Raw genomic sequence first — 10,604 nt, 5'->3', positions numbered from 1 at the left:
GCATACCTGCTGCTGCCTCTGCAAGCTGCTTGTCAACCATACCTCCACCCATACTCCTCCTTTCATACTGTTCATGTTACTTCTGATTTAATCAGTGTCACGTCTGTTGTTATCATCCATGCTCTGTTCTTTGAGTGGCGAAGGGTGTCATGAAAAATATTCTCCAGCAGCCCTTTGAGTGCAGACAAAGAGTAAACAATGTCCTCAGACGATGGAGTTGGAATGATGTTCCTGTACTTCCACAGGAGTCCACCTTCAGCTCCCTAAAGATTGACTTTCTTGTGCACCATCGCTAAAACAAAAAATGAAATTATTCCGAGTATTCCTAAAAAATTGACAGCTTTTGAATGCTCCTTCTGTTGTAACTACAAACTATGAGTGGGTGACACCAGGAGCAGGTTGTGGTCTGTAGCAGGTCAGTGGAGGGAGAACGTTGCAGCCATGTTTAAATCTGTGTCCAAACATAGGCTTGGTGTTTCCCACTGGGCCTCAGCACTGAAGGTTTTCCTGTCAGGAAGTCCAGACGGGGCTCTGGGTCACAGGACGCAGCACGAACAATGTAAGTTAATAAAGCTTGCAGAGATATGTGAACAATGGATCATCCAAGAAATCTCTCCCAAAAGTTCCTAAACTGGAACACAAATCCATAATTCACGAGACAAACACCGAGACTAAAATATCTCTTTGTGTGCAGGAAACGAGCGCACGAGCCGCCGGGGTGCTGTAAAGCTAAACTAACATAAAGACAGTTTCATTTGTCACGCAGTCAAAGTTTGGGAGCATTAATGTAAAGGTGGAGATGTGAGCCGTTTCACACGCAGCTCTGGTTGTTACAGTCACAGGTGTACTCATGCTGGTTTGTTAGGGTTACTGCATGCCGGCTCACAGCCCAGACTTTGTTTTTTTTAACTGTCAGCTACACTTGATGAACTCGTGGGGTTAAAAACCTGCTCCGCAGCTCTCCTGCCAGCAGTGAAGTTTCTGTTTGGGCTTGTGTTCAGCTTTGTGTTAATACACAAACACTGTATGTGTGTTTTTATTATCAAAGGGATTTATGTGAGTGTGCAGGACTGTAACCTAAGGTTTATATTATTAACAGGTCAGAGTAACGCAAAAATAATGTAACAAGTAACAAATTACTTAATTACTCCCTGGAGAAAGTAACAGTAATTAGTTTTAAAAAGTAATTTATTTTTGAGTAAGAACCCCAAACACTGATAGAAAGCTGCTTTGATCCCTATAAATAATTTTCTCCTTCATAACAACTGAATGTTTGAACTCACCTGTTTAAATTGTATTCAGGCTTAAAGGTTGTGGCTGGGGGCGTGGTCTCTTTGACTGACAGGTGGCTGCAGCTGTTAGCTGTGTGCTAGGCCTCCCCTCAGCTAACTGGAGCCCCGTGTTTGTGCTGCTGGAACATTTTTGATGACATTAGCTGATCAATGACTTGGCTGCTGTACGAACAGAGCTCAGGTCCAGTGTTGGTGAGTGAAACTGGGATTTTATTTGGATGTCGCTGAGCTCCTTAGCAGGTGTGTGTTTGATGCACCTGTGCATAGTTAGTAGTTGGTTTCAGCTTTGCAAAACACTGCGAGGAGAAGTTTGGCTGACAGTGTGGATGACTCAGGCATGACAAGTGTTACAGAATCCAGCGACAGCAGTCAAGTGTGAAACACGAGCAGGGAAGCTCGTGTTGCCTCGTCTACCCCAAAAACCACCCGTCAGGGTAACGCGCTGTTTCTAAGTAGTGGTTGTATTTCAGAGCTTTAATTCTGTCCAAAGAGATAAAAACGACCACAAAATATCAGAAAACTGATGCAAAATAACTACAAAGAGGCTGAAAACAAGTAGCACGGAGGGATTAACCACGTGCTCAGTTTTAATGACACCCAGTGATTAAATCAGCTGTAAACAAATGTCAGTCATACCTCTGTGGAAAGCCTTCTTTATCTTCATTTCCTTTATCTAAAGTGCTCGTCAGGAGCTTTCAGAGGAATTTTCATTCACTTTTTACACCCACAGTATAAAATAAATAAACGAGTGTTTATGGTGTTGTTGTTTTTGAGCGTTAAACATTGGGGATCTCATGCTGGGCCTTTGTGGCATTTCCTGTGCAGCAGAGGAGCCTCTGATTACAGGAAGCCGCCTCTTACTGCGTTTGTAATCAGCTGATTGGAGATGAACAGTCACCATCTGGACTCAATAAAAAGGTGTGTTCACTTTTTAAGGCTGCAGCAGTTTATATGTCACCTAACGAAGGACGAGTTGCCATTTTTCCACCTGATTTACTTCCCAGATAAAGAATTCCCAGCCAAACGTTCAGTGGCTTCAGAAAGTGCCTTTTTATGCTGAGGTCAGTGCTCAAATAATCGTTTATAGAAAGTCCTTCTTCCCATTAATTATCTTAGACTTATGTGGGGATGCTTGAAAGGGTTTAGTTTGCTACTGAAGCTTTTTATTATGTCCGATCATTACTTGCACTGAAGTCTTTTGCCCTGTTTTCTAATGGCGCTCTAAAGTGAAAGATGCCACCTGCAGACACGTCGCTGTTAACAGATCAGCGACTCGCAGGTGAAAGGCTGACGGTGTGAGCAGCTGTAGCACAGATGTGCTGATGTTTAAACAGGCAGTAGCTGTGATGTCATCCCTGAAGCGAGCTGTAGCCTGCTGTAAGAGCTGCAGCGCGTCCTGTTTAGATGCTCCAGCAGCATTTCCTGCAGCTGCACGCTGGAGACCGGCCCTTTGTGTGTGCGTTATCTTCAGGATGCAGCTCTCTTCCTGCTGACTCTTTCTTCTGTAACAGACCTTCGGGGTGTTCGGTGGATGAATGCGTGCCGTCCATCGAGGGTTGTTGTGAAACGTTGTGTCCCTCGACTCCTTCGGGGGTTTTCTATGTTTGTTCTAAAGCTTTGTCTTCTCAGCATTTGGGGGCAGGTGTGAACTCTATTTAGGATCTAAATTCAGACTCACAACAGTGTTACACAACACAGCATTAATGTCCGATCACTGAAACCCTGAATAGTGAATAAAAATCTTAAACGTGGATTTAACTGAGGAAATGGGTCAGATTAGCTCAGAAAGTCCTGCAGTGATTCATGTTTCAGCTGATTTATGCATTTTTTTTTTTTAGCAGTCATGTCAGGAGAAGACAGAAGCTGTTTGATAATGAAGAGCATGTCCACATGTTTAATGAAGACAACTCAGTGTGGGCCCAAACAGCTGTGTAGCCTTTATAAAACACTTATGCTAATTATGGAAAAAAGGCACTTTGCATGGGAGCATAAAGATAAGGCTCCGGAGCAATGGATGAAGGTCATGTGGTCTAAGAAGAGAGGTCAACAAAGTGTTGCACCCATCATGCCTAGTGGCCACTGTGTGAGTCTGTGGGGATGTGTCGTGGTCTGGAGTCGCTCTGTTGGACACTTCAGGACATCGATGGCACAGCGTGCTCCAACTGAGAGCTCGAGCAGTCGTCAGGCTCAGAGTATGAAAGAGTGCAGAACTTTAAAGAGTCTGTGGGATGTGCTGCAGAAGACTGTTTGCAGCAGTCCAACTTTCCCATCATCCATACAAGATCTCTGGGTGGATCCTGCAGCACTGCATGAGCTTATCAACATGATGCTCTGGTGATTTAATGGCATCATCAAAGCTAAAGGCGATCCAACAAACTTTACAGAGAAAACATTTGACCTTGCAAGTAAATCAGTACAGTATTATTAAACTGACTGTAGACCGGGCATGACTGTTTCTGGGACTAAGACTGACTCTGTTTTCGTCTCTGAAGGGTTACCATGGTATTCGGAGATGGGCGTGGCTGCTTTATCGCGCTGTAGCTCTCAGCACACAGTGTCTTCATGATCCCTTCCATCAACGCAAACATAACAATGATGCAGTGATACCCAAAATAACAATTGGCTTGTTATAAATAGCATTTGGTCAAACAGGCTTGCACAGTGTTGTGCTGCATTAGATGTGTTCAAGTTGCCTGACTGCCAACACAGAACAACAAGCTGCAGCCACAAATATGTCTGCCTCTGGTTCTGAGTGAGCCACAGCACCATTTTCAGACAGTCAGTCTCCTAAAGTCTGACTGCTGATGATTTGTTTGTTTTTCTTCTCTGATGGTGCCTCTCCTCCTGCTGGGGAGTTTCACACCAGCGTTTAACTCTTCAGCCCGAGCTTTCAGCTTTGGCATGTCACCTGAGTTTAGATCACATCTTCTACTAAAGCTGCAGTTTGCATCGGGCTGTAAACGTGTTTCTTTCTGCTGTAAAGTTGGACGTTTTAACCTGTGAGTCTGTGGGGACTGACTCACTGCTGGAGCCCCAAGTGGACGTTAGAGGAACTGCAGCTTTTATTTTCAGTCACCTCAATTTTAATTTTTTTGTGATAAAGTTGAAGAATTTCAGCAGAATCATAGATTTACAGAATTATAAATTTCAGTGTTTGCTACCACTGAATATTAGCCTCACAGACACATCTCACTCTGAATGTTAGTCGCTTTAAAAGTGACGATCAGAGGGACGGAGTTTGATCTGGAAAAAGTAAAATACTTTTGTCAGATTTCCTGCAACTTTTTGGAAACTGCTGAACCGTCAACGACAGTTTGTTGTTGTCTTATTTTATGCAAATAGTGTGAGTGTGTGCGTTACGGTGTGTGGTGAATTGGAGCTAAACCCAGATATCTGACACCAACTGCACAAACAAAAAAACAACCTTTATGAATGTCATGAAAAATCCAAAAACAGGAAACAAAATCCTCAGAAAATCTAAAAGTTACAAGAAACAGCTAAAACATCGGGGACCTCAAGACTTAAATATGAACAGACCAGAACCAGGAACAGGACTCGGCATCTTCCTCCCAGTTTATTTGTTTTTATTATGAAGCACTTTGTTTTTAAACTTGCTGAACAAATAAAATAAACTGACTATATATTGATTTTATTGTCTGATCATGTAGCCGTTCTCTCCTTGGTTTAGTGGACACGACATGAACGAGTGATTCTAAAATACTTTTAATGATTCACAGTTTTTTGTACACTTGTGTACTTTATACACATTATAAACACTTTAGAGAACGATGATAATAACTGTAAGAGCCTCTGATGATAATGTTTTATCATTCATTGAGCCAGAAAAGCTCACAGGTGAGATCCTCACCTGGTCTCCTCACCAGAAATCATCATCCTGCTTTAGTAAAAAAAAAGAAACTAAACCAGTAAATATTTAAAAAAAATCAAACTTTTCTTTGGCTCATAGAAGCTTTATGTGATTTGAAAGCATCTGCAAATAAGATCAGTTTAGTGGTGGAGACGTAAGCCCACCTCGCACGGTGACAGCGGCCCGATGGCCTGCAGCTCACACTGGCTTCAGGTTTTCACAGGAATGAAAACGCACAGAGCTCAGCGTCGTATGCAAAGCTCCCGGGGCGCGGCTGATCTGGGCAGACTGCGGTTTAGCTTCCGCTGACGTGGACGACTGTTCGCTGGAATTTATTGTAAAGGATCAAAGCTGAAGAAATGCCCATCGGAGGCTTTACTAACACAACAGGCTCAGAACAAACAGCCGTGCAGGAGGAGACAAAGAAACGAGCAGCAACCAGGAGAAGACTGCAGTGTTTTTATAAAGAGGAGCATGCACCTCAGAACACAAAACACTCATCCACTGTTCTCCTGTTGGCTGAAAACTACAAATCTGAAGTGACAACAAACCAAAAACACAACAGTTACAAAATGCAACGCAAAAGCAAAAGAAAGGAAAAAGAAAAGATAAGAAACAAAACGACTAAAACGAGATGAAAAAAGCACCAACACATGTCATGAAAATGACACACAAACCAAAATGTGACACAAACATCAGCAAAGAGAAGCAAAACTGCTAAAAGTTCAAACACCTCTGTTTATTGTGTGTCTCTGAATTCAATCACCTCGATTCTTAGCGTCAGTATTGTGAGTAAAATAAAGAGAAAACACGACCAAACAGGAGCAGAGCTTCTTTAAACCTTTCCTGCCTGCGAGCTCCGGGTCCGTCTCAGCTCCCGCCACCTCTGCAGCACGTGTCATGTTCACCACCTGAGCACAAACACACAAACTGTGGCTGCTGAGTGTGTTTGAGGCTCAGCACACCTGTGGCCAAAAAGAAGAAGTTTGTCTGCTGTGTCCACATGGCTGAGACACACAAGAGTGAAATGAGCCGTCAGTGGCAGAAAGCTGCAGATAAGCCTGAAAACTGTGGCTTTAAGACACTTCCTGCTTTCTTGCACAGCAGCGAACAATACAGTGGACATTAAGCCACACACGTGTCATATTTAATGCCGTATATGGAAGAAAACACACGTGTGTATAATCTTCAACTGTCAAACTTCATAATTTCATTAAGAACATCCCATTTATTTACTTTATTTGCTTTTACAGTTTGCTTTGGCTCATACTCCACCTGCTCTGTCCGATCAGTTTTGCAGCTTTTGCGTGACTCTGAGCGGAGAGCAAAGGTCACACGTCACAGTTCATCCTGCTGCTTCGATTAGCAGTCACAACATCAATAAACCGTGACCCACTTCCACCGCAGCCGTACAGGCCCGAGCCATAACATTACCTCCACCATGTTTGACGTGTGATGTGGTATGCTTCAGACCACCAGCTGTTTCTCTCCTCTATATTCACGCAGCCATGAAACTGTTTTTCAGTAAACTGTTCAATTACTGTGATAATGGAGGCCTGTATGAAAGTGTCACTGTCTAAATGAACCTGTCTGTAGATGGAAATATTAACAGCAGGTGTGTAAACATCCACTCTAGTCTAAGAGGCTCTAATGCCTGTGTCTCAGTCTCACGGTCCATGTCGCCCGCAAAATGACGTGAAGAAATATTGTTTAAAATTTTTATTCAAAAAATTATTTAATATGAAGGCAATATGTTTCAGGGTGAACCGGGTCAAATGGTTCAAATCTTTATAAAATTTTTCAGCTTGGTTCTTATTTCCTAAAAGTGACTGTAGTGGGAAGTCTAATTGTGTAATTTCCATATTTTTCCATTTAGCTTCATAGTTTGGGGAGCACCAGTTTACCAGGGGCTTCAGTTGTGCGGCGTAGTAGTAATCTTGTAAGCACGGCAAAGCTCTCCCTCCCTTCTCTTTTTTTAGTTGCAGCGTTTTGTACTGGACCCTCGGTCGTCTGCCGTTCCAGATGAACCGTGAGATCCATCCGTCCCACTCGTCAAATTGTTTTTGGGGTATCTCCAGGGGTAGTGACTGGAAGAGATAGAGGATTCGAGGCAGAACGTTCATTTTAATTATTTCTATTCTATTACTCATATCCAATGGGAGGAGAGACCACCGAGTTAGGTCAGATTTGATCTCTTTGTTGAGGGGGCAATAATTAATTTCATAGAGTCTAGACATGTCTTTCGTTAGGTTTACTCCCAAGTATTTTATTGTGGTAGAGTCCCATTTGAAGCTGAATTTCTTTACAGTTTCCGGTCGAGGTGTATAATTGAACGTAAGGGATTGAGTTTTTTGAATATTTAGTTTATAGCCAGAGTAGTGATTGTAGGCTTTTAGTAAGGTCATCAATTGGAACAAACTAGATTCAGGATTTGTAATAAAAAGAAGAACATCATCCGCGAACATACAAGTCTTGTGTTCTTCACCCCTGATCATTATTCCCCCATTAACTCTGTTTTCTTGCTTTTTTTCTTCATTTTTTGGAAACAAACAAACCACAAAGCAACGCATTGAGACATGAAATATGCATTTCCATTTTATTTATGAAAAATGACAACTTTTAGCTGTTAATGTACAAAAACATCTCATTTGTCTCTTTGTAGTAGTCAAGCAGTACTAAGCAGTAATACTGGAAAAGAACATTTGGTATGGCATTTAGCTTCTGCAGTACAGTCACCAAATCCAACTGACGCAAATGATACATATTCCAAAACTATCACCACCGAAGCACTTCAACCTTACAGTACCATCTAAATGCAAAACATGTTGCAGCAGCACAGAGACTTTGAAGCTCAAGGGAGAGCCTTTTTTAGATACCTGCAGATAAGAGAATATATCAGGAAATACGTACAGGGCTTTGAGAGTCTCAGCATTTCCGGTTTCGACAAGTGTCTCCATCTCCAACTCCATCACATCTGATCTTAAGTTCAATTCACAAACCAGAAACAAATCATATAAATAATATATATGTAGTGGCACACGTGGGTATCTGAAGTCATTTCCGGTGCTGTGCTTAAAAAAACGTGAGCTCCACCGTGAGAAAAACGCGTTATTTTCATCTGCATTTCAAAGAGCTGAACAGCTGCGCTGAATGACAGAAATCACAAAGTATTTTAAAAATCCACACGGCTGAAAACTTTCACGTATAGCTCGCTTTAACGTGACCACTCTGCTAGCCGAGTGAAGCTACACGCACATTTACGTTCCCGTCGCTTACCCGCCATCACGGACAGCCTGGTGACAGCACAAACTATAACGGAAGGGTTTTAAAAGTATTCCGTGTCGGTGACAGCAGTGGACGTGCAGGCTCCACGTGATCTCTCCCCGCGTTTCACATCCACGCGGCTAGCGCCGGTGCGTTTGTGTGACGCTGTTGCTAGGCATTCTTTTTAGAAGTGGGCGGGGCTTATAGGCATACTTCAAAGCAACTAAATACTGTCACGTCACAGGACGCACATCATTACAAAGACCTCGAGAACCCATAAATAGGGGTGCTGCTACAGGTACTGTCATTCAGTTGAGTCCATGCATCGGAACCAGACACACGAAGTAAGAGAAAACACTAACACGAAAATGTATTCAGATGACATTAACGCAGCCACTGTGGGTACCCTCGTAGATGGCTTTTTTGATAACCTAAACATGTCGCAGGTGCGATCCATGCTGGCTGGTCGCCCAGATGACTGCACTGTCCAGCTAATGTCTCACATGGCTGCTCAGATGGTGCAGCTCTGCCCGGAGTCAGATCACGGAGCCAGAGAAGGCTTCATAAAAGAACTGATCCAGGTGTTGTTAGGGAGATTTGCACACTGCACGTGCACCCAGTCAGGCAGCCAGCAGGACAATCAGCAGGTCCCACAGACAGAACAACCAGAGAAAAATCTGGAGTCCTCGCTGTCTGTGGAACCTTCACAAATGGCAAACACAGAAGCCTCAGAGGCTGAAAAAGCAGCCGTGGCTTCTGAGGAGCAGAAACCCTCTGCGTCACCTCGAGGTGAAGCAGAGAGAAAAGGGCTCATAAGCGCGGTCCTTCAGGCTGTCCTTTCCCAGGCTGCAAAAAAATCCACAGCCTGCCCATCAGACTCCCTCCACCAGCGCCTTTTAGATCAAATCTGCTCTGAAATAAAAACAGCAGATTTGACTTTATCACCAAAGGCCCTACAAGATCTTGCAAAGGTCATTTTCAAAGACTTTTGCAAGGAAGCGCTCTCCAACCCAAAACACACCTTAACTCTATTGAAATTAGGAGAGCCAACAGTTGACAAACTTTTCATCTCCATCTTCAAGAAACACTTTGTAGTGTCCACACAGAAACTTGAGCCAGAGTCGTCTGAAATCAAAGCTCAGAAGCAGCTTTCAGTTGAAGTCTGTGTGGAAGAACTTGTCAGGCGTGCTTTTAAAAAGGCACGTGTTCTGTATACAGATGACACAGTTTCTGAAATTACAAACCGTTTGTTGAAGAAAATCTGGGCTGATGTCCAACATATCGATTTTCAGCCCTCCTCAAAGTCCTTCAGAACCTTACACAAGGTCATTTACAAATCTCTCCTTAAAGAGTATAAGGACCCCGAGTGTGTCACGATTCTCTTTCATCTCGACCATGAAGTAGGTGAGCAAAGAATCATCGAAACCTTTAAAGAACATCTGATGTCGGCAGCGGCGCCAGCAGGTCGCATCAGAAGGTTCTTCTCATTAATAGGTCGGAGGTTAGCCATCACCCGCAGAGAGTCGCGGGTGTTTCCCCTTTAAAAACAACAATTTGACATTGACTAGCTGGCATCAAAGTGACTCTTAAATTGGCTAACAACAAACAATTCAAACAAGCCAATTTATTTAACATCCAATCGAGTCATTTTAAACACCCCTGGACCGGTTGCGGCAGATGACCGTCCCTCACTGAGCCTGGTTCTGCCGGAAGTTTCTCCCCGTTAAAAGGGAGTTTTTCTTCCCCACTGTCGCCAAGTGCTTGCTCAGAGGGAATTGTCCGATTATTGGGGTCTTGTTTCTAGTCAGTAAATTACTGACTAGAACACTCTAAATTATTGAACAAAAATCAGAAAATCTAATAAAATTCTAAAAGAAAAATCACACTCTGATTTCTGCTTGTTTTCACTGTCTGTTGGACAAATGTGTGTGTGTGTGTGTGTGTGTGTGTGTGTGTGTGTGTGTGTGTGTGTGTGTGTGTGTGTGTGTGTGTGTGTGTGTGTGTATACAGCTTTGACTGAACGTGTGTTGAGTAGTTGTCATTCAATCCAAACTGTTTAGGTAGAAAATGCCGAGAACATCCTGTTGTGATATTTATTAGTGAGATTTCATCCATACAAAGTCGTACATTTACAAGAAAACATACATACAGAGGTGCGCACAAGTGGAACAAACCGTCAA

The sequence above is a fragment of the Rhamphochromis longiceps genome, linkage group LG5, assembly GCF_057381845.1.
Source record: "Rhamphochromis longiceps isolate RC_006_pf linkage group LG5, R_longiceps_female_GT1.1, whole genome shotgun sequence".
NCBI classification, from domain to species: Eukaryota; Metazoa; Chordata; class Actinopteri; order Cichliformes; family Cichlidae; genus Rhamphochromis; species Rhamphochromis longiceps.
The sequence above is the reverse complement of the archived record's forward strand: the minus strand, read 5'-3'. Positions refer to the sequence as shown.